Genomic DNA, 25,954 nt, shown 5'->3' with positions numbered 1-25,954 from the left:
CGCGCAACAACAAAGACCCAACACAACCAAAAATAAATAAATAAATAAATAAATAAATTAAAATGAATTCCTTATTAATAAAGGAAACTAAATAATGAATTATACAATGTTACAGATTGTTAGTTTTAAAAAATAATTTTTAAATATCTTAAATGGGTATTACTTATATAACAATTTCTGTCCAACATATTGCAATACTGCTACCCATTATTTTCCTCTCTTTCTCTTTAATGCTTAAGCCCAAAACAAAGTCTTTTCTCATTTTCGCTAAACCCAAATCAATATTGCCCTCTTATTTTCCTTGGTCTCCATACCCCTGAGTATATACCAAGTGCATTTGGCATTATCTTAGTTTGATTTTAAGAATATTTTCTGGATAAAGTCCACTAATAATGGCCAGAGATTAAAAGTAAATAGGAATGCAATTTGCAAAGATAAGAAGGCAAGAGGAAAGAAGGAAGAATAGGTCCAGAGATGCCAAAAATAATGAGCTAGAAAGTCCAATTATAAAAATTCTTGTAAGAAAGAGGGAGGAGGTATCAAATCTACCTAACACCTGAGTGCTAGTAAACTAGGTGCCAAAGTTTTAGTAGAATTCACATGGCTCCTGCTGATATATGAGTTGTATAATTATGGAGGTTTTTGTTAGAAATTCAGAACAGAGCTTTAGTAGCAACCAGGCTGTCAGCATTTTGCAGGTGACCCTAAGGAGAAGGAAAGCTCCTCAGTAATCCTGGGACTTGGTATATAAGAGTGAATTTGGGTCCTGAGTTAATGATCCCCCTCAAATGACTATTGTAAATTCATCTGACTATATATATTTATATAGAGTGATAGAATAGAGTGATTTAGAGTAGAAGGAGGAGATGTTCTCTTCTGGGCATCTGGGAACTCTTCCCTGATTCACTATCACCTGAGCACTGAAAGGAAAGAAGCAATCAATCAGGCAAACGTAGTGACTAATAGGGAACCTTTAGAAGAGCATTCCAGGCAAAGGCAGACATATGTAAAGGACCTGAGATAGGAAGGAGCAGATGAAGGTGAGGTTTATTTTCTTCTTTCTTTAGTCTGGCCCTTTGGTCTCATGCGGCTTAACTAGTTCAGAGCATAAATGGCACCAAGGCCTATGTATTATCTTCAGTATGTCCTTTAATTTTGATGGATTCAGTGCTAATATTGATATTATTGAGGTCCTTTTTGTTTTAAAATGCGTCCTGCAAATGGGGAAGCCAACATAGAAGCAGCTTCTCCCACATGTGATTTTGATTAGGGAGTGTAGAAAAGCCCCCTACCCGATACTGTGTGAAAGGGACCTGCTATCCATTTATTAGATTGCCTAGAATTCAGCTGGTTGGCTTTTGATGACCTCTTGGTTTTATAGGGAATCATCACTTAAAAAGCAGGTATCCTAAGGGGCATAATAATTTAGCAGGAATTTAATTTTCTTACAGATGATCTCATGAAAATGGATACAAGGAGCCCTGGAGGGAGGGAGGAAGAGGAGGTGGGGAACCAAAGCCTCAGGGAGAGAATGAAAAGGTGTAAAAGAAAAATTTTACTTACTTGTTAATTCAGCCTCAGGACTCCCTTAATTACAAGGAAAATTTCACTGCTGATTCCTAAAGCCTTTCCTGCCCTGGTTCTCCCAGCTCTGGTATTGGGAGCATTAGTATGGAGGGGCGGGAGAGAGAGTCTCAGGAATATGCAGTCTTTATGAGTGAACTTCACAGTCATGTTCCTGGGAGAGACTGCAGGCATATCATTGTATGTGTCGTGATGCCAAGATTTATAGTGCAGTGAAAGGAATGCCCACTCCATTCCTGTCTTTATTGCCTCGAAAAAGGCTAAAGAGGAACCTGCATCAAACAGCAAGCTCTGTCCTCTGTACTTGAGCTTCCAGAATTGATGGAAGGCACTCACTTTACTCTCCCCCACTGCCTAACTCACAACAACCCAAAGTCTCTCGTGCCTTTTGTCCTTCATATGTTCCATGATTCTTTCATCAACTGTAGAGTCTGTATTTTTAAAGTAAGTCATATATTGTTTATAATATATATGATGCCTTTCATTGTTTGAATACTTTGGAAGAGTTGTAATAGGTGAAAAGGATTTGATGGTGGAGCGCTAGACCAGTTGCTAGATTTTATATATTCTTATGGACATAATTCCCCTTTTAGATCTTTGCTTGATCATGGTTTTGAAACTCAACTTTGTTAATGGGAAGTCAATTTCACTACAGCTTGGTCTCTCTGATCCTAAGTTTCATCATCTGTGACCTAAATAACCAAAGGATTTTGGTTGAACGTATCATGAACTTGAACGTATCATGGCTGTTCATACTGTACCATGGTTGTTCTGTCACTGGTTATCAGTGCTTGTTGGAGTGCTTCAGTAAAGGTCTGATTCTGTTTGAAGTTGCTCAATGAATCTTTTCCACTACCATGAAGCCTGTCCCTACAGGCTGAAAATGCACTGAAAAAACTACATATTCACTGAAGCAGACAGCCTAGGAAGTGTGGTAATTGAAATGCCACTCACCTTCTCAGCTCTGAGAGGAGTTACTTACATTTACTATTTTTTTTTACATCTTTATTGGAGTATAATTGCTTTACAATGGTGTGTTAGTTTCTGCTTTATAACAAAGTGAATCAGTTATACATATACATATGTTCCCATATCTCTTCCCTCTTGCGTCTCCTTCCCTCCCACCCTCCCTATCCCATTCCTCTAGGTGGTCACAAAGCACCGAGCTGATCTCCCTGTGCTATGCAGCTGCTTCCCACTAGCTATTTATTTTACGTTTGGTAGTGTATATATGTCCATGCCACTCTCTCACTTCGTCCCAGCTTCCCCTTCCCCCTCCCCATATCCTCAAGTCCATTCTCTAGTAGGTCTGTGTCTTTATTCCTGTCTTACCCCTGGGTTCTTCATGACATTTTTTTCTTAAATTCCATATATATGTATTAGCATACGGTATTTGTCTTTCTCTTTCTGACTTACTTCACTCTGTATGACAGACTCTAGGTCTATCCACCTCATTACAAATAGCTCAATTTCGTTTCTTTTTATGGCTGAGTAATATTCCATTGTATATATGTGCCACGTCTTCTTTATCCATTCATCTGATGATGGACACTTAGGTTGTTTCCATCTCTGGGCTATTGTAAATAGAGCTGCAATGAACATTTTGGTACATGACTCTTTTTGAATTATCGTTTTCTCAGGGTATATGCCCAGTAGTGGGATTGCTGGGTCATATGGTAGTTCTATTTGTAGTTTTTTAAGGAACCTCCATACTGTTCTCCATAGTGGCTGTACCAATTCACATTCCCACCAGCAGTGCAAGAGTGTTCCCTTTTCTCCACACCTTCTCCAGCATTTATTGTTTCTAGATTTTTTGATGATGTCTATTCTGACTGGTGTGAGATGATATCTCATTGTAGTTTTGATTTGCATTTCTCTAATGATTAATGATGTTGAGCATTCTTTCATGTGTTTGTTGGCAGTCTGTATATCTTTTTTGGAGAAATATCTATTTAGGTCTTCTGCCCATTTTGGGATTGGATTGTTTGTTTTTTTTGTTATTGAGCTGCATGAGCTGCTTATAAATTTTGGAGATTAATCCTTTGTCAGTTAAAAATATGGAACGCTTCACAAATTGGTGTGTCATCCTTGCACAGGGGCCATGCTAATCTCTGTATCGTTCCAATTTTAGTATATGTGCTGCTGAAGCGAGCACACATTTACTGTTTTTTGTTGAAATAGAAAAGAATGGTTCAGTGACCTTATGCACTGGTTTGATTTTTAGATGGATTAATGTGACAAAACAGACATAATAGAGAAGTTTTAGTAACCACCCAAACAATTTCACCCAGGCAGCAAAATATAAGCCATGATAATGGATCATCATTGTTTGCACCATTGTCCAGTATTTATAAGGTTGATAATGCTATGGGCAGGCCAGGGCCATATCAAAGAACCTGGTAAATCATTGTCTCCTTTCTGTAAGTATTCATTTCTAAGAAAGAAAATTATTATATATTTGTACCAGACATAATAGCTTACAGCACAGTTTTTTGTTTGTTTGTTTTTTTGTTTTTTCTTTTTTGCGGTACACGGGCCTCTCACTGTTGTGGCCTCTCCCATTGCGGAGCACAGGCTCCGGACACACAGGCTCAGCGGCCATGGCTCACGGGCCCAGCCGCTCTGCGCCATGTGGGATCTTCCCGGACCGGGGCACGAACTCGTGTCCCCTGCATCGGCAGGCGGACTCTCAACCGCTGCACCACCAGGGAAGCCCTACAGCACAGTTTTAAACCTTTATTTAATCCCAAGAACAACTTTATCATATAAGTGTTATTATCAATCCTAATTCTGTTGGTGAGGAAATTGAGGCACAGAGAGCTTATATGGCTATTAAGTGGCAGAGTAAGTATTCAAGTCAAGAAGTTATATTTCTAGTTAAGAAATATTGTTACCTCTATGAAATACTGCTTCCCAGGAATAGAAACTAGGAAGAGAAATTAGGAACTCTGAGTAATAATTTTAAAAATCTTCTAAAAATATGGAGAGTAATTTACAAAATAAGTAGTTATTGAAGTTTGGAGATATGGGAGTATTGGCCTGCTGAAGGTTCTGGACTTCTCTGAATCCCACACGCATGTACGGATGTTGCATTGATCCTGTGACTCAGCATGAGGGCTGAGACCTGTCCACCATCCACAATTTCCAGTCACCAAAGAAGTGAATGGGCCACCGCAATATATGTAATAAATTTTAGTGCAAGCTGGATCTTGGGTGACCCCAGGCCATAGCTCCCTGTGCTTTTTCTCTCTCTCTATGGAATGGATGTAACTGTGGGTGGGCATCCTCTCCAGCTTTCTAGTCAGATCTTAAATGTGGGTCCTGCCCTGAGAAGGCTTAAGCTCTAACAGTTAAAGGAGGTTTCAGGTTCTGAAAGAGGAGTTATTCACAGACATGCATGCTCCTCTGATTTAAAGTTAGATTATTTTGCAAAGTTATTCAAAACATTATGAAGTACACTTATGTACAAAACTTGCTTTTGTTGATCCTCTTAATTAGGGGCCACATAACTCCATGGGAGAAATGTGAAAGGTAGAAGAGTCTATGCTGGAATCAGAGATAAAAGGTAGTCTATCACTGAAGCAACCTAAGTGTCCATCGACAGATGAATGGATAAATAAGATGTGGCACATATATACAATGGAATATTAGCCATCTAAAGAAACAAAATTTAGTTATTTGTAGTGAGGTGGATGGACCTAGAGTCTGTCATACAGAGTGAAGTAAGTCAGAAAGAGAAAAACAAATACCATATGCTAACACATATATATGAAATCTAAAAAAAAAAAAAAAAAAAAAACATGGTTCTGAAGAACCTAGGGGCAGGACAGGAATAAAGACACAGACGTAGAGAATGGACTTGAGGACACGGGGAGGGGAAGGGTCAGCTGGGACGAAGTGAGAGAGTGACATGGACATATATACACTACCAAATGTAAGGTAGATAGCTAGTGGGAAGCAGCCGCATAGCACAGGGAGATCAGCTCAGTGCTCTGTGACCACCTAGAGGGGTGGGATAGGGAGGGTGGGAGGGAGATGCAAGAGGGGGGAGATATGGAGATATATGTATATGTATAGCTGATTCACTTTGTTATAAAGCAGAAACTAACACACCATTGTAAAGCAATTTTACCCCAAAAAAAAGATGTTAAAAAAAAAAAAAGGTAGTCTATGCCCTTTGCTGCTGCTGCTGCTGCTTCTTTTAAAAAAAGTAGTTTGTTGAAAACTAGTCCATTTGTCATAGGGATAGGGAGGCTTATCTATTTTCCTTGCTATTTCAGTGGCACGTAATAGAAGCTATTATTCACTTGTCTTAAATTTACTTCCCACATCTTTGGCTCTGTAGTTTCAATATCTGATGTTTATTTTCATCTTTCCTGACTTTCCCTGATTCTTTACTTTTCCTTAGTTAGCCTGCAGAATCTGGCACATAATGCCCACAAAAGAAATGCTCACTGAATTAGTTTTTTTAACCATAAAAATGTAGAAGAATTTCCAGGAAGTTAATACAATAGAGCAACAGAGATCGCTACATGTGTAAGATTGAAGATCATTAAGAAAATTTTCCATGGTATTTTCTCTGTGGGGTGGCAGATCGGGATGGGGCATGGGTAGACAGGGAAAGGAAACCAATTTTATTAAACACTTGCCAGCAAGTTCCACATACCTTATCTCATTTAAATCTTTAACAATTTTGAGAGGCAGATATTTCTACACCATTGTATATGTATGAAAAATAGGGCTTCAGGAAGTTAATTTCCCTAATTTCATACTCTTTTGGATAAAGTTGAAGTTCAAACTCAGGTATGTATGTCTCAAGGTTTGTGCATACTCTTTCCACCGAATCCCATATCTCAGAAGGATATCACTTCATAGGATCATTCAGCTTCCTAATGACACACACAGCACATTCATAGCAATCTTTTTAGATACACTAATAACTTTTTTGATTTTTGTGATCCTTGTCTGGTGGTATGGTGTTTTCTTCTCTTCTTACGCCTTCTCTACCCCTACTCTTTCTTCTTGGTAGGAAGTCCTTAGTAAAAGTAGAGAGAAAGAAATTTGGTTACCATCACAACCTATTGAAGCAATATTATGAGAATGGTCGACATCAGCAAGAGGAAGTGTTTGTTTTTGTTTCAATTTGAAGAATCCAAAGAATCAAAGCCTCTTTCTGAAGCCCCTCATCATTCCACTATGCTCCTCCCATGATGGGAAGCCTGGTCCTTGGCAAGCTGACGTAGATGGAGCTGGGGTCAAGGGGATCGTGGGATTGTAGACAGCAAGCAACTTCTGGATGCCCAGCTGATTTACTTTGATTCGGGTTGTTCCAAAGCAGAACTTGAGAAAAGGACATGGGTGCAGGTAGCCTATTTAAAAGGTGAGGGGGCTTCCCTGGTGGCGCAGTGGTTGAGAGTCCGCCTGCCGATGCAGGGGATACGGGTTCCTGCCCCGGTCCGGGAAGATCCCACATGCCGCGGAGCAGCTGGGCCCGTGAGCCATGGCCGCTGAGCCTGCGCGTCCGGAGCCTGTGCTCCGCAACGGGAGAGGCCACAACAGCAAAAGGCCCGTGTATCGCAAAAAAAAAAAAAAGGTGATCCCAGAAAACATAAGTGAGGGTGTGTGGAAAGTGAGACAAGGAGGTGGAGAGAGCCAATACCAGGTATTTTAATGAACAGTTTACTGCTGTGGGCCAACTGGACTCAGTTCCACTAGGAGCCCTTTGAGAAAGTGAATGGGATGGGGAAGCTGGGCATTTATTAATTCCTATTTTGCATTAATTGAAGTTTGCCCCTAGGGTCTTTAATTCTCCTGTACTTGTAGGTTGTGCCTGTCTTTGGTAGGTCCTGCTTCCATAGTCCGTGAAAAAGCCTTTAGACAGGCAGGGTCAAGAGAAACCCAGGTAAGAAGTTGTCCATTTGTCATGAATTTTACTGTAGCTGTAAGTGAACTGGGGAGTCAAAGTGTGGAGCAGGATATCAACAGCATGTGCTACAGACGTCTCTGTGAACTGACAGAAGGCTTGATGTGAAATGTACAGGGGTGATTGCACCATTCTGTAGACTCCTTGTGAATGTGTGATTGATTAGTGATAGGATACTCTGGAGAGGGGCAGTACAGTACAGTGCATATGAGCATGGACTCTGGCAGCAACTCTGGATTCAAATCATCTCGTTACTTACTAGCTGGGTTGACTTGGTCAAGTTATTTAACTTCTCAGTACTTGTTCCCCCATCTGTATATAATGAGGATGGTGATGATAAATCCTACCTCATGTATGTTGGTGTCAGGTTGAAATGAGCTAATATATGTATAGCACTTACAACAGTGTCAATCCCCAAATAAGCAGAGAAGCACTCTTTATTTTTATTCATGCAAGAGACCTATATTGCCTCCTAAACTTTACAAATGTAGAACTGAACTTTCAAAAATCTTCCTAGTGAATTCTTTAACTAGAAAGCTTTCTTTTACGTTCCACCATCAAATTCTACTTACCCAGACCTAGGACTTCACATATATCTTAACATGTAATGTATTCAAATTTTGAGTAATCAGAAAATTCAACTTTTACGGAGTAAAAGTTTATAAAAGGGCATAGTGACAAGAGGTTCTGAAAACCAGAAAGTGCTGGTGTTGCCATAAATGGTCTGGATACCTTCAGAACTCCACATAAACAGTATCCACTATGACATAGATTCCTTTGGATTGGGGATGAAATATGGCAATGGTTACTACTGAGGGGGTAAGTGCTAAGTGTGCTAAGCACATTATCTCATTTAATCTTTATATCAAATCTATGGGGTAGATATTATCACTCAGTTCTTCAGATGAAGAGACAGATTCAGAGAGTTGAAGTTGCTCAAGATCCGAAACTAGTAATTCGTGGGGCTGGGATCCTGACACCAGTGCATGTTTTTTTTTAACAACTATGTGCAATTGAAACACCGCAGCAAGCTAAATGTTATTCTCCACTGACATCACTTGAGATACTATATACTCAGGGTGGCTTAGAATTGAAGCTTGTGTTGAGTCCTGCTCTATTACTTACTGCCTTGGGCATCACTTAACCTTTCTGAGCTTGTAATATTGTGTTTTCTATATGAGAGAAATAATGGTATTTACTTCATAGGATTGTTTTGGGAATCCCATGAAATTATATAAGTACTTTATAATTCAGTAATGTGTGATTTGATCATGTAAAAGGATAAAATTTTGGAATGAGAGGCTGAGAGTCTCTGTGAATAAAAATAGTAACAAGGGAGTTCATATTAAAAATTATTTCATAGTCAACTTTATACTCATATATTTCAGAGTTTTTAATTGATATTCTTTTCCTTCTTTCATCTTATTAATTCACATCACAAACCTGTATGAAGTACTTACTATATAAGCCATGTTTTATGAGCTGGGAATATAAAGATGAAAGTAACATGGTACCTACATTCAGATGGCTTAAAAGTCTAGGAGTATAAAAAATATCTTTCAGAATTGTTCTCAGAATAGTGGCAGGGAGATTATGTTGATGAGATTTTGTTTTGCTTACCCTCTTCTTCACTTTTGTTTTCTTTTCTTCTTTTTTCTTTTCTTTTCTTTTACCCTTTCCTTTTCTTTCCTTTCCTTCCCTTCCCTTCCCTTTCCTTTCATTTCCTTTCCTTTTCTTTTCTTCTTTTTTAAATTCTACTTTATATTTTAACTAAGGAAAAAAAAAGATAACCAGCTCACCATTTTGTTTGCCCTTGACTCATTGTTTAGAAATAATTAAGTCTAAATGCTTTTAAGTTAGTTTTGACTGTATGTCAAGGCTCTCATGAAGACATGTGCTCATGTATAGATAGATATGTCTATCTGCAAATTAGGCCTTCCCAATGCTGTGAAATATTAAGGTGTTTAAAACCATTAAGATTGTTAGCTTTGGCTGCAGATAAGCAGAATAAACAAATACCTTTCCAAGTGGGATCTAGTTTTACTGCCTTTATTGGCTTTTGAAGTTCAAGGAAGCCACAAATTTCAAAAAACAACTTATCCCCCAAACTGATAGTTTTCTGATGGCTTCATTGTTTTGTATCAAATGTTTCTCACAGGTGCAGATAACAATGTTTCTGTGTTGGCTGTGAATAGCCATTAATGGTTTCCTGATTTGTGTTAATCTTTCGGCTTGTATATAATTAGTTATCTACCTACTCATCTCTTGGTCCAATACTGATGGTAACAGACAATACACACAATCAGTGTCTTCTCACTCCTAAATAGTCAATATATAAGTGCAAATAGAGCTTGGAAAGGTATTTCTGAATTTTCTGGGGAAATTTGGTGGGTTTTCCTGTTAATTCACTAGTTTTAATGCCTTCCTCTAACCCCTGGTTCTTAAGGAGTGATTTTGTCCCCAGAGGACTTTTGGCAATATCTGGACACATTTTTGGTTGTTACAACTGCTACTGCCGTCTAGTAGGTAGAGGCCCCAGGGATGCTGCCCACTACCCTACAAAGCACAGGGCAGTCCCCTACAACAAAGAATCACCTGACCCCCAATATCTATAGTGCTGAGGTTGAAGAATTCTGAGTCTAATCTTTTCCTTATATAAAAACTAAAAACTTTGGGAGATATAACTTCGTTCCTTAAGGTTAATTCTGCCAGCCATAGTCTTGGATTTCCCAGTGGCAGGATAAACACAGTCTTGTAAACTTAATTCATCAGCAAAGTAGGGGAACCAACAACACCGCACCCAATAGATTTTATTATTCCAAAATGAAACAAATCAGACTTTTGACTTCCTTTAACTCATTTTAAAGGCTCTCTTCCTTTTATTTTAAATATATATGTGTGAGTATGAATGGGAACACCACCATAATCTTCTCAGTGTCTAAAATCTCTAATCACGAAGAAAGGTGAAGAATAATTAATGAAACCATCTCTTGTTAAAGCACCAGAATTTGGGTGACCATTGTGAATTATTTCCACTTTTTCCAGAATCTGCTTAGGGTTTTCTAACTTTTAGACCTTTGCTCACACTATTCCACTCTTTCCTAACTATTGAAATTCTATCCATACTTCAAGGTCCAACTCTCTGTAAAACCTTTCTGGACCAGCCCACAAAAAAGTGATTGCTTCTTTCTTATATGAATTTCATGGATTCCAGCACTCTTTCTGTGGTCCTCTGTCAACAAACTTATACATATGTATTTATAAATCTGTGTATCTTATTAAAAAATATATAGCATCGTCAACTGAATTTTAAATATTTTACATTTTAAAGATAAGCCACTCTATTTTATATCTTTCATTTCTCTCATAATATCTATCCACTGAGCATGCACTTAATTGGCATTCAAAAGATTCAAAAGAATATTTGCATTTGAAAACCCTGGAGTTGTAAACCATAGTAAAGATAAAGGTATTACCAAAATAACATTTCTTATTGTGGAGGGACTGTGTGTCTATAACATGCTAAAGGAAATTACTTATTATTCCTCCTTACTTTGGTTATCTCTCAAATACTCTCATCCAGATTTATTTCACAATGTTTTAAAGTACCAGAAAAAAGATAATTTATCAGCTAATGCTGGAAAGACAGAGAGCCACACTAACATGAATTATCCTGTTTAGTTTGGTATATTTTAAAGCATTTAGAGTTTCTACAAACATTTCCCACAGAATGTTCTTTCTTGTTAGTGAAAACTCTGGAGGGAGAGAGGTGGAGGGTGAGAGGTGAGGACAGATAAGAATTTAGATGTGTGTTTCTCACAGGGCAGCAAGTGGTGTGACTTTGACTTGGATGCCTAGAGCTTATCTCACATACTTGTGAATCATTTGGAAGAGGGAGCACACAGATGTTAAACTGTTAACTGCAACAAAAACCACATATGTGAGAAGGTAGCAATGAAACATGAAAGCAGGGAACCAAGTTTTGTAATTCTGCATTTGTGTTTTAAAAGTTTTCCCTAACTATGTTCGTACCATAAAGAACAAATCAAAATATGATGAGGTAGATACTCTATATAGTTATGCGATGAGATCACGGTTAAATACTAACATATTTCTTTCCAGTATTCCCTTGAAAGTGTTTTCTTCTATTACTTTCCAGTTCACAAGTAGCTTTACTCTTCCCCTCTCAGTACTAAAAATTCTTTTGGACTGTTCAAATTTTCTTTTCCAAACAAAACCTAAAATTATATATTGCAGATGTGAATTCTTCAGATTAAAAATAGGATCACAGTTTAAGGTTTAAAGATAAGGTATAGCAGTTGAATGTTTGTAGGGTATACTTTATCAATTATGTATCACTTAATATTCCCGATGTGCTTAGTCTGTTGCCCACTATACAAAATAATTCTTGTTGAATTATTTTGCTCATGAGGAAATCTATTCATTTTTAAGACTCTCTGCTCAATATTAACCTGGAAACAAGCTTAATTTTACTATAGGGATGTTGTAGTTATGAAGTCTGATATATCTAAAAGAGAGATTTTATATTTGGAAAATACCAATTACATCCTACTTCAAACAAATGCATTCTTCAAATACAGGAATAGTATGTAAGAGTTACGTAGTAGGTCAAGCATACTTAATATAAACTTTATGTACACTCTAAACCCCAGAAGAATAATCAGCGTATAATGGAATCACTCAATAATGTAGCCGGTTGACTTGATGACCTTAGATATTAAGACCTACTTTACTGTGAGCCAGAATCAAGATGGTTTTATTGGACAACAATTAAACATCTCATCCATCCTCCTTCATTAGCTCCACTGATGACTCCAGACAAAATTCTTTTGAAATGATAGCATCCATTATTCTAGTATATCTGTTACATCGTTTTTCTACATTATTTACATTATTGCATATCTCTAATACATTTATTTTTGATAAAACATTATTTGTGTTTGTCTCTATATTGGGGAAATCAAGAGTGCTATTGTGTGATTTAAAATGAAATCCTCAAATTAAATTTTACTCTGAATTTCCCTCCTACAATTCAAAATTTTATGATATCATACACCTTTTTATTTCATTTGATTTGTTATCATTTTGTTGGCTTACACATATAGCAAAAGCTTGGAGAGATACATGATCCCTCCATGGGCTGTGGGGAGCTGTTTGCAGCATTAATGTTTGCCACGTAAAAGCCATACTTGAGTTAGTTAGTTATTTGTGCTGTGTAAGATCAAGTCATTTTATTGGTGCCTCATTAAATGCGGCATTATTTTCCCACTACTTTTTATAAGATTTTTGGCAGCTGAGGGTGGGAGTGGCTGTGGAGGTGGTTGAGGCCAGTGACCTGATGGCTGAGAAATTGTTGAGAATCTGATATGGACAGTGGTGATACACAATGTTATCATCCTTACTAGCTCTTGAGTGAAGACAAGAGGCTATGGCAGTGAGATTTCCATTTGTTTAAATGTATGCTGTAAAAATTGAATGTTTTTTCTTTGCTGGAACCATTATATGTATACAACCTGTCCATTAGTCGCTTTATACATTTTATTATCACTTCATACTTTATTTTCTTCCTTTGACCTCAGGAAGATTCCCAAGTAACTCTAAAACCCATTAGTATCTCTGAACACTCACAAAAAAATCCATAAATGATTTTTCATTGTCATTACTAATCGGTATTAAGCAATCTTGGATGGGCTAGAAGTTATTGTATGGAGACTTTAAAAAAAATTAATATGGGAATTCTCTTATTCTCTTTTTAATACTATCATTTCCCTTTTGAGTATCTAAAAATGATTCAAAATTTTTACCACTTAGTAAAACCAGTATAATAAATGGGCAAATTCCATTTTCACTCTCCATTATTACAATATGTTGGATGCTAAAATAAGGAAGTTCCAAAACTGCTATAAGTTACAAAGAAGGTAAGGAATCCTTCTGATTTTTCTCCCCTCAACCCCTCTCCACACACACTTCTGTTGGTTCCTTGAGTAACAGTAGCTATAGACAAAGCGCTTAGTAATACTGAGTTGAGATATGGTTTCCAGCTCCTGTGGGCACCTGTGCCATCTGAGGAATGAACTATAATTTTGTGGGATACAATATAACCCATAAACAGGGGATTTAGTATAATTCAGATGGAGTTCAAATCCTGGCTCCACCATATCCTAGCTGTGTGCTTTGGGCAAAACTCCTGTAAAGTAGGGTGGATGCTAATACTGACTTTACATGGTTGTTAAAGAATTAATGGATAATGAGTAAAAACTCCTAGCACAGTTTCTGTTAGTCAGTAAGTACTCTATAAGGTTAATCGTTACTCTTATTCCCACTTCTGTGCCCAAGGAAGTACACTGAAAAAGACTTCTCACACTTAAAGGGGAGGAGCCCTGTGAGATACGGTCACTATAGGAATACAGCAAAAAAGTGAAAAACAAATTCCCAAAATGAGAGATCAGAATTTTCATCAAGGCCCACAGGGTGGGGAATGGTGCTGTTGATTGGGGTCACAAGCAATTATGCAAATAAAGGCTCGTTAGAATGCTTTGCAGTTTTGTTTTTTGAGTTATGCTCAGTATAACTTAGTATATTAGCAGACAGTCTGGTCAAAAGTGGAAATTTCTGCCTCCAATAAACTCCAAAGTTGCAACACCCCTATTTCAAAACTGTAGAGCTAATTCAAACCAATTTGTCATCATTTAGAGTTATAAACACAGCAAAAGGACCTTTTGAAGATACCATCTATTGCAGTCCATAAAAGCTGGGAATTTTTATCCTCCTAACTATGTTTAAGCACAACAGGCATGATGAAGAGGTTTGTCTAAATGCTTTCCGCATTCACCATGGGAGGTTGGCATAATGGGAATAGGGGGGTGTCTTTAGGAGAATCTGTGTAATAGAAGCCTTTCCACTTTCCCAGATTTGATTAGGAACGTACAGACAGGTGTGCTTCTACTAGCAGACCGCCATGTAGTGTCCATTAGACTAGTTATGCTTAGCAAGCCTATTGGAGAGGTTGGGCAAAGGGAGAGACTATCACAGTGAAGAACCTTCCATGTATGAGGAGAATAATGCCTGGGAAAGAACTTGGCATTTCCAGATTCTATCACTTTTGGCTTAGAAATTCCTCTTTGGGGTTAGTTCCTACAGCATCAAAGAAAATAATCAGGGAAGTAGTATAGCCTGGTAAGTTGGTTAAGCATTCTCTATCTGAAGTCAGACCTCCTGGATTTAAAGTCTACCTCAGCCATGTTTATGCCTGGTGACCTTGGAAAATCTTTTAGCCTCTTAACTCTAATTTCTTTATCTCCAAAATGATACCTACCTCATAGGGTTTTTTGTGGATAAAATCAGATAATGAAAGTAAAGAACTTAACACATTTATTGGAACGTTAAGTGCTCAACAAATTAGGGTTTTTGTTTGGGGCACTGTTGGGTCCATATCAGAAAGCTAATCTAGTGAGATACAATTTTCTTTGAATTAAATATAGTAGCAGTGGGATCCTTAGGGAACCAGAGAACTAAGAACATGGAAGAGCATACCCTAGCCAGCACTTTGGGCTGAAAGAGTAGTGGCAATAAGTTATAGTGTCTAAGAAAACCAGCAAATCAAACAATGTGTAGATACCTTGAATTCTCAATAGAGTGATGAGACATTGTCTGTCAGCCCAGCAAAACCCCTTTGTCTATGACACTGAGTACTGTTACAGGAAGAATTGTGTCCCCTCAGTACCTCAGAATGTGACTTTATTTGGAGATAGGGTCTTTACAGAAGTAATCAAGTTAATATGATGTCATTAGTGTGGGCCCTTCTCCAATATGACTGGTATCCTTATAGAAAGGGGAAATTTGGACATAGAGATATGAATAGAGGGAGAATGCCATTTGGAGAGTCATAGGGAGAAGACAGCCATCTATAAGCCAAGGAGAGAGGCCTGGAGCAGATCTTTCCCTTACAGCCCTCACAAGTAACCAGTCCTGCTGATGCCTTGGATTTTGGAACGTGAGACAATAAATTTTCTGTTATTTAAGCCTCCCTGTTTGTGGTATTTTTTATGGCAGTCCTAGAGAACTAGCATGGATACTTAATAAAAATGTCCCAAAGTGGAGTTGGTGAGGATATTAGAGGTACAGGTAGTGGCATATGAAAAAAGCTAGGCCTCCTAGGTTACAAAGCCATGGTAGGAAAGGCACCTTAAGGGAGTTGCCAGTTTGGATATGGTTTAATCCTGTTAAATCAGTTGGGAAAAATAGGATGCTGGGACCTTCCCCACCTTTAGTTTTCCAAAAGTTTTTAGACCACAGTGGGAATAACCCTCCCATTTGCTTTCTACTTAGTGTTAAAAGCATGCTCAAAGAACTCAGCGCATTTAGGTAGGGACTTGTATTTGGTTTGAGACCACTGGGAAAGGGAAGGTATGAACCTTACTTCTTAACTCCTCCACTTTTATAAATCAAACTCAGATGATAGGAAACATCAAATAGAAATATTTCTACTTTTGTTTTGAGTGATACAGGCTACTGGAGTTATAGATAGTTGTATGAAATTAATTAGTAGCATTCATCTAGTCTTTTTTTTTTTTTTTTTGCGGTACGCGGGCCTTTCACTGTTGTGGCCTCTCCCGCTGCGGAGCACAGGCTCCGGACGCGCTGGCTCAGCGGCCATGGCTCACGGGCCCAGCCGCTCCGCGGCATGTGGGATCTTCCCGGACCAGGGCACGAACCCATGTCCCCTGCATCGGCAGGCTGACTTTCAACCAGTGTGCCACCAGGGAAGCCCTCATCTAGTCTTTTGTCAGACATTTATTGAGCACTTACTATATGCTGGGCTCCACTGACATTAGGGCTTCAATGGCAGATAACACTTGGTTCCTGTCCTCAGGGGACTTACAGTCTAGAGAGGAGTGCAGTTGAGTAAACAGAAGGCTGCAGCAGACTGTGACTGAGTAACTCAGGGATGCTATGAGAGCACATAGGAAGGGCATTATCCCAGCCTGGAGGTGATTAGGGAGTCTAGGAAAAGTTTCCAGGAATAGAAGATGCTCAAACCAAGTCTAATAAGCCCTCCTCACTAGATGAATAGAGGTGGAGCAAAAAGAGAGACAGTCCAGAGAGTGGGCATAACGAAGGCTGTGTCATAGGGGATTGAGAGAACATGGCATATCTACCATAAGTGCAAATGATTTTTTTCAAGAAGGGGTTAGGTGCAGAGGGAAGGGGGAAGGATGGGCAGTTACCAGAGCGTTGGGTAGGAGAGAGGAAAGTTTATCCTTAAGAAAGAAGAGGCGCAGTAGCCACATGAAGTGGAAAATGACCTAATTTGAAAGTTAGAGTTCATTCACCCATTCATTAAGTATTTATCAAAGTTCTAAATGTGTTAGTATTAAGGGATAGAATAGTCATTTTGACCTCATGGAAAAGACCTATGTTTGCCTCTTGGCCATGTCATTTCCTTTTTGCATGGGTTCTGAACAAGTCACCAAACTAGATTGAGAGACTCTGTACTTAATTCCCTTGTTGGCAAAGTGAGAGAGCTGGACCAAGGTTGTTCTTAGTTCCAAAATGATTCTGCCATGAACAGTAAGAAGAATGTGTTCTCCTAGTTGACATGGGTAGGATTGGTTCATTTCCCCACCATCCCTGAGCCCGAGTATACTGACTTAGTAATTCCATATTGGGAAGCAGATTGTTCAAATAACAGTCCCATTAGGCAGCAATCCCCTTCTCCCAGAGTAATAAAAGTCACACGTTTATGACTTGTATGAAATAAAAACTGTGAGCTTTTGCTGTTTCTCTGAAAAATCTGTCGTGTCTCCGTGGAAACTGGTTTTTTATCACTCAGAGGGTTACTGTAATAACCATAGACTTTTTTTTATACTCGTTCTTTCTCCAAGAAACAATGGGATTTTTACATCTTAGTTCATGAGCAATTATGACTCCATTGTGAAAATATTAAGTGTTGAGAGGAGAGAAACATGGCTGGTCCTGGAGAAATAGCTCAAGCAAGTAGAATATGTGCTGGTAGCCCTTTCCCTCCCTGACCGTGCTAAGTACCCCTCCATTATTCCTCTACGCTCATCTCAACCTGTCTTCTCATTTAGATTAGTAACTAATGAATGACTGACGCTTATCAGCCACTAATTATGTGCTTAAGAAAATGATCTCTTGTATTCCTTGTAATCATCCATGAAGAAGGCAGCACTATCCCCTTTTCACAGGTAAGGAAACTGAGACTCAGATACAACTTTCCCAAGATTATATAACTAGTAAGCGCTAGAGCTGGGATTGGAACCCAGGTCTGGTTTCCCACTGGTTCTTATTCTTTTTCATTCTCTCTCTCTCTTTCCCCCACCACCTTTTCTCCTGCACTCCCTCCCTCTGGAATAGTTAGCTGGTCCTCAATGAGCATGCTTGTTGTAGGTGTCAGTTTGGTAGTTGTTGTATCAATACTGCTTTCTTTTTTTTTTTTTTTTTTTTTGCGGTACACGGGCCTCTCACTGCTGTGGCGTCTCCCGTTGCGGAGCACAGGCTCCGGACGTGCAGGCTCAGCGGCCACGGCCCATGGGCCCAGCTGCTCCGCGGCATGTGGGATCCTCCCAGACCGGGGCACGAGCCCATGTCCTCTGAATCGGCAGGGGGACTCCCAACCACTGCGCCACCAGGGAAGCCCCTCAATACTGCTTTCTAAACAATAGTTCATGCTCTCTCATGGAGCATGGGCACGCTCCTTACCCTGCTGCAGTGTTTACCACAGTCACATGTAAGTTTGGGGGAACCAAACCTCTTTTTTCTTCTGCCATAACCTTAGGCATAAACCTTCCAACATGTGAATTTTTGAAGCAATTAAACATTATTTAGATTGAGTGAGTGAGTGGTATTTTATTTTATTTGGTTTTAATAGGAGGATTACTTTGCATAAATCTTGAAGACAAGTATCTTTCTTTATGGGAAGTGACTATAAGCCAAAGGGAGAAAAAGAATTTACCAAGTAGAAGATGACGAAAAAACAGTGATAAGTTGAGGCTCCTCATTGACATTTCATGTGGCCTTTGAGAGAAAAGGAAGTGTGTGGGCACAGAACACAGCAGTTAGCCAGGAGAATTTTCATGGCCATATGACTTAACATTCTGGTGGAGGAATCAGAACAGAAACAAAATAACTGGAGAGACCACAAGAATAAGCTCTCCTCCCTGCCCCCACTCCGAACAAAATAGTATTTAACAAATGACAGCTGATGAAACAAGCCTAAAAACAAGAGAAAATCATGTTTTGGCGCTTGTAGAATGAGTTGCTTAGCGTGCTCTAGCATCAGTTAGCTATGTTCAGCCAAATATTATTCTTATTTTCCACTTATAACTTGTCCCTCCCGTCTCTCAATATTGTACATTAGCCTAAAATCCATTAACTGTTTTGGAAAGAAGCAGCTGCCTTGTGGGTTTGTTGTAACTTTTGAAGATGTTCTGCAGGATAAGGCTACCCACACCAGTTGAAAGAATATTCAGCTTCACCAAACCTGTTCCTTTTTTATGGTCAGCCATTCTGTTTTCCTCCTTTATTTTGGCAATACGGCGATTTTCAGGGGATTCTCCCTTCTAAGAAAACCAGGGCCGCTGCTCTTCTTAAAGCATACAGGGAGAGAATTTCTCTCAACTTGACATTGCAGCTGACCTGGGCACCTAGCTCAAGCCCTAGAATCTTGGTGATGTCAGTGGGTCTGCATAGTATATTCACAGTATATTCATAGCACCAAGGGTCCCCAGGATTAACTAGCCTTAGAGTCTGAGCAGTAGAGGTGATCTGGGAGTTCTGCCTGCCCCGAAGTATGTCTTTTCACTCTGGCCTGAGGGGATGTCAGAAGATTCTCTTCCTTCTTATTCTCAGTCACCATTGTAGCTGGTCTTTTGTACATATTCATCTTTACCTTCAGCCCTGATTCTATAGGCTTGCAGTCCTGTATTGCCAACCCCTGTTATGTCACTTCACAGCTGCAAAGATATCATGGCCAAACCAAGTCCTTCACCTTTCCCACTCAACTGGCTGGCCTCTTGCTGAATCTCTCCCATGTCTGTTTTTTTAAAAAAGAGTAATCTTTGATTTCTCCTTCAAATTCCTCTCCCTCTCTCTCTTCTCAATATCAACTGCATTGAAAAAAAAGACAAAATTTATTGCTTCACCCTCCACAGTATATCTCATATCAGGTTTTTGTTTGTTTGTTTTGCCACTGATGCTCTCCTAGCCTTTACACCCAAGAAACTGTAATCATGTCCTAGTTAATACAGCTCTAGTCTGTAGTCTTTTTTTCCCTCCGATCTTTTCTGCTTATCATATAGTTACACTTTTCTCAAGACAGTGTTGTCCTTGGGTGTCTCCTCTGTTCAGAAGCCTGAAGCAGGATCCAGGATCCCCCGAATTGGCCCTAAATGCTTTGCTAATTTTTAAGACGCTGTAGAAACTTCTCCAAATTTACCAAAACCTCATTTCCCACTACTCCCTTAAGCACATCTCTATATTAAAGACAGTTCTCATTCACCTCACCAGCACTGGGTTTATTTTTAACTTTCATATCTCTCCTTACTTAGAAGGTTTTTAAAAATACTTTCTGTTTGTACAAGTCCTACTCATTAAAATTCAAATCTCTTCTTCATGAAGGTTTTTTTGGCCACTCTGGCCTGCAACCTTGACTGATTTTTTACTTCTCTGAATTTCTGTTAGTTTCCCTCTTCTGACTGAATATTGTCTTGTTATTTTTCTTGAATACTTTAATAATAATTAGCCTTCTATTTATAATTAAAGTATAAACTCATCAAGGATTAGAGGCTAATTTTTGTGATGTCCGTCCCTCACTCCTTGATAAAAGATAAAATTTTCTACCATTCCTACTTAAATAGCTGTTTGAAATCTGTGGAGTCCTTTCATTAAGCCAGAAAGCCTACCAGAATTTAATTAATTTGTATTTTCAATCAGAGAACATAGCTGCCAACCACACTCTGTAGAGTTGCAAGGTCATCCTGGAAAAGGCCTTGGTACATATTTGAGTGAGCAAATATATATGTCAGATAGAGCACTCCAGTGACAAAACCTTGCAAGGAGAGCTTCTGTTTTATTCATCACATCTTCTGTCAGCATGAAGAACTTTTAATGGGAGTGGGTTCGCCTGCATGAAGAGCCCAGAGAGTTGTATGGGAGAGAAGCAACTTATTTCCCTCAGCTCCCACTCCCTGAGATTCAGAAGCAGGGAGCCTTGCTTATTTGAGGTGGGCCTGACCCAACGGTGGTCCTGACCCAACGCCACTGCTGAGAGAGGGCAACAAGAGCCGTTAAGTAAAGTTAACACAAGTTCAAAGAAAGATGACACTTAGAAGGAGGAAAAGAGTGAGCACTGTTTTCTGTGTCTGAGGCAGCAAACACTGGAATCAGCTTTAATTGAGCACTTCTTGGGGATGACCTATCTGGGGGAACAAAAGACCCAAAAGATCTGAAGACCAAGGCTGTAACACTTGGGGGTCAGGCCTACACTGAGTCCCAGCATAATACTTCTGTAAAGAAACCCTGAAGACAGCAGTGGGCAGCATCTATATCAGGGATTTTATTCCCCATTACATCTCTAGGTAAAATGGTTGGAAACCTCTTTGCCTAGGACCAACACTGCCCGAATTTCACTCAGGCCTCATGCCTGATACAGTATATCCTATGGAAGTGATTGAGTGAGAGAAGTGAAACTGCTTTGATCTTGGGAGCCCCAGCCCTCTTTAATGACTATTCCACTGAGGAGTGGATCTGCCCTTTCTCAAAGAATGGAAATGAAAGCAAAAGAAAATTTGTCTAAGCTTCTGTGCTTTGGCCATGACCAAAGTCAAACCCAGCTTCTACTCAGTAGCTCTCCACCACAGTAAATACTTTTCTTTCCTGGATACTATTAAGCACAAGAGCTTCCTTGGAATGAATATTTGGAGAGGGTTAAGGCCTTGAAGAAATAAAGACCAAACCTCTTGCTACTCCTGACAAGTGAAAGTTCAAGCATAATTATATTTTAGGATTTGATTGAGGCATATTCTTCATTCTACATGCGTGCCGAGTGTAAAGAGGGTTCCATATTATTTTAATCTTTACAATAAACTTGTAAATTAGAAAGGCCAAATATTACTTTCCCCGTTTGCAATGTCAGCCCTTTGTAGCTGGTAGTCAAGAAATGCTTATTGATTGTATAATCTAAAATATCTAATCTCCTTAACCAGGAGTGATAGGCAAAATAATGGCCCTTGGAAATATCTACTTCCTAATCCTTGGAAACTGTGAATGTGTTATTTTACATTTCAAAGAGACTTTGCAGATGTGATTAAATATCTTGAGATGGGGAGATTATCCTGGATTATCTGGTTGAGCACAATATAATCACAAAGATCCTTATAAGAGGAAGGTCAGAGTCAGAGAGGAGATGTGATCACAGAAGCAGATGGAGAGAGAGGAAAAGAGAAAGGGAGAGAAAGAAAGAGAGAGAGAGAGAGAGAGAGAGAGATTTGAAAATGCTATGCTAGTGGCTTTGAAAATGGAAGAAGGGGCCATGAGCCAAGGAATGCAGGTGGTATCTAGAAGCTGAGTGAAGGCAAGGAAACATTCTCTTCTAAGCCTCCAGAAGGAAGGCAGTCCTGCCGACACCTTCATTTTAGGACTTCAGACATCCAGAATTGTAAGATAATACGTTTATGTTGTTTTAAACATTTGTCATAATTTGTTAAGACAAATTAGTTTAGCAACAAAACTGATAAAGTAATCTATTTTACTGCCTGTGTATTTCTTGATGGAAAGCAAAGTTTGTAAAATAATTAATGGGAAGGGAATTATTTGGTGTTCACTTAACCTGAGCGGATCATTGTATTCCTAGTGTCCATGTATCACCAACTTCTCTCTTTGCAGACACATTCAGCTAATGCAGCCTAACTGAATATACTTCTGTGTGCACATGTCTGCACATTTCCTGCTTAGTCATGGAAATAGAACTGTGGGTAGGGCCAGTGCATGTTCAGTGAAAACTTTTGCTTCCTTAAAGCTTTTTCAAAGTCCAGTAATATCATGTCATTTCATAATTTTTAATTAAAAGTGAGAATATGCTTTTATGACCGAATGGAGAACTCTGCTCAGAAACCTCTACATACTTTTCAACTTCCAGGGGTTCAAGTTCAGAGTTTTCAGGGTTGTCTGTTGAACTTCATTGGAGAGAAATAACCTTCACTCTAATTTTTTTTTACTAAGAGCCTATTTCATTGTTAATAAGATTCTAGGAAAACTCATGTTCTTCATACTGTTTTCCTCATTGTTTGTTTTGCAGTTTTTTAAGAGGTTCAAACTTAATCAACCCTGATATAAGTAATAAACTTTCAGTAACTTGGTGAAGTTTCCAAAGTTTCTACCATTAAAAAAATTTCTCAAGAAATAAGCAGTCTTGAATTCAGACATTGCTGTAATTCCATAACATGTTATATTCAACTATACCAGGTAGGAAGTTTTAAATGTTATGTGTAGCCTCTTACCACTCATAATTGCTAACAATTATTAGGCACTTACTTAATGTAAGTGTCATGTCAGGCTCTAAACTAAGTATTTTACATTTATTGGCATGTGTGATTCTCAAAACAGCTCTGTGATATAGTGTGGTGGGTTGATTGTATTAATAGGTACATTTTTTTCACATATCCCTTCTCTTAGTCCATTTGGGCTGCTAACAAAATGCCACAGACTGAGTAGGTTATAAACAACAGAAATTTATTTCTCATAGTTCTATAGATTGGAAGTCCAAGATCAAGGCTCTGGCAGACATGGTCACATTGTCTGCTGAGGGCTCTCTTCCTGATTCATAGCTGGTGCTTTCTCTCTGTCTTCTCATGTGGTGGAAGGGACCCTGGACCCTCATTTATAAGGCACTAATCCCATTCATGAGGGTTTCCAAAGGCCCTACCTTAATACCATCATCTTTGGGTATGAATTTTTTGGGGGGACATATTCCTAACCAGAGCATCCCTGAATCCATACCCTTTAATGATTTCTTTCAACACTGACTCAGGGTTTGACCATGTGACTTGCTCTGGTCCAACTAGGCTAAGGCAAACTTGCCGCAAACAAAGACTTGAAAAGATGTTTGCACGTTACTCTTCTGTCTCTTGGACTTCTGCCACCACCAGTGAACAGGCTGGCCTAGCTTTCTGGAGAGAAAAGCGATATATTGGAGAAGAGCCAAGATATCCCAAGCAAAGCCTTCCTAACCTATCCAGCCCCAGCCAGGTGATTGTAGAAGCCTGAGTGAGCCTAGTTAAGGTTAGCACAGCACAGCACAGCCCAAATATTGAGCAATAATAAGTGCTGATTGGTTTAAGCTACAAGTTTTGAGGTGGTTGGCTATTTATCAATAGCTAATTATTGATACATGTAGATACTAATATGCTCATTTTATGTATGGTTAAACTGAATTCTAGAAGGATTGAGTAACTTGCTCAAGACTGATTATAAAGCCCATATACAATCAAACCACAATTTGTAAAACTGTGAAGTGAATTCTTCAGCCTAAAAATGGTTAGACTAATTCTTTTACACACACACATACACACACAGATGGTGTTTCCATTCTTACAGGACAGAAACAAGCATTATGAAATAGATGTGATATAATGGGGCAGTAGATGATCATTGTTTATCTTTTAATTTCACATAGATGACACTTTTGACATTCTGGGAGGGATAAGTTTCCTATTGTATGGGACTTCTTTGGGCTGCAACATGTTTATGGACCCTGCCCCTATAATGTTACTAATGCCCCTTCCGCTCTGCTCCAGTAACAATGACCACTAAAAATGACCTCATAGTAATTCTGACTACTAATTTTGGCATATATCCATTACCCCAAATTTCTAACCCTCCCTAGATGGGGAAAAGGGCTGGGAAAATTGGTTCTAGTTGAGAACCACTGTTGGAATTTACAAAACACTAGATTTAATACTAAATATATGTGTTTTTTGGTGTAGATGTACTAATTTTAAGAAATAATTTAGTCATTAAGGATAAATAAGTTATTATAAGACAAACATCCTTGACATCACACTTAGGTAAAGAAGAAGTATTTTGTCAGTCTTTGCAGACATCCCTCCTATGTTCTTTGTCTCAACTGCAACCCCTTCTATCCCCTCAAAAGTAACTACTTTCCTGGATTTTATAATAATCACTTCTTAAATTTATCTTTTTTTGTAGTTTCATCACCCAGATGTGTGTCCCTAGTCACTATTGTTTTGTTTTGACCATACTTTTTTTCTAAATATACGTTGTCAGTCTCTTTTAATCTAAACGTATCTTCTCCATCACTTTCTTTTTCTTATAATTTATTTGTTGAAGAACCTTGGATCTTTAATTATTTCAGCCCTGAGGCAGTAAATATGTGAGATGAACACACTTTTTGTTTGGAAAAAAAACTATGGTAATATCATTTATATAATCAACCTTTGTACAGTTTATTCAGTCTGTCAGTACTGTGCATTGGTTCAGAAACATATTGTCATTTCGGCACAGTTGTGTCTTGAGATAATGACCCCACTGCTTTCTTCAATTAGCATCATGGCCAAGGAAAATACTGTGTTAAACAGTGAGGTTAATAATTATTTCTCAAACAATAGGCCTTGACTGCTTCCACGGAAGCTATTAACAGTAGCTCTATTCCACCCATACCTGCTCAAGAATGGTATCATCACTTTAACCATTAATATAGTACTTTTTCAATCAAGAATGATGTAGAAATGCTTTTGCTTCAATACTTTCTCTCTGTCCAGTTGCTGTTGCATGACCTTCTCCTCCAAAATTAGGAAAAAATCAAAGCCTAGTCATTACATGGGACCATGATGCTACAGATTAGGATGCTTTTTTCTTAATTCTGTACTTCAAGTCAGGATGATTTTAGAATATCAGTTTACAGAATAATAGGGAAGGTATGAAGCTTTCTGATTATAATAGCAATGCATATTCATTATAGAAGACCGGGAGAAAACACAAAGTACAAAGAAAAATAGTAAAAATTAGAGAATGATGTCTTATTGACAGAGTCCACTCTCCTAATTTTTATTTTAAGGCTATTTGTTTAATTGTCATTTTCAGGGATAACATGCTACTGCCACTGTCCAAATACTGTTCTGTTAGTCCTGTGTCAATACTGCTGCCAGTCTGAACTGTTGTGTTTTCCTCTCTCCTGCTCTCCTGTATTTCAGCTGCCACTGTACTCAAGGTTGATGACTGTGAGGGCTCATCCATTATGTGAACTCATCCACAATTTGGTTTTGTTCATAATCCTGCCTGGGACTTGTCTTCTGTCCTCCTCTGTGTATCCCTCCCTGAGATCTTTGGACTACAGTGAGCATTTCTGCAAAGTGAGCAGTCTTGTGTGACAGGTGGTTCCTTGGGCCC

Source organism: Grampus griseus, assembly GCF_964374135.1.
Source record: "Grampus griseus genome assembly, chromosome: 17".
In the NCBI taxonomy this organism is placed as follows: Eukaryota; Metazoa; Chordata; class Mammalia; order Artiodactyla; family Delphinidae; genus Grampus; species Grampus griseus.
This window is presented reverse-complemented; position numbering follows the sequence as displayed.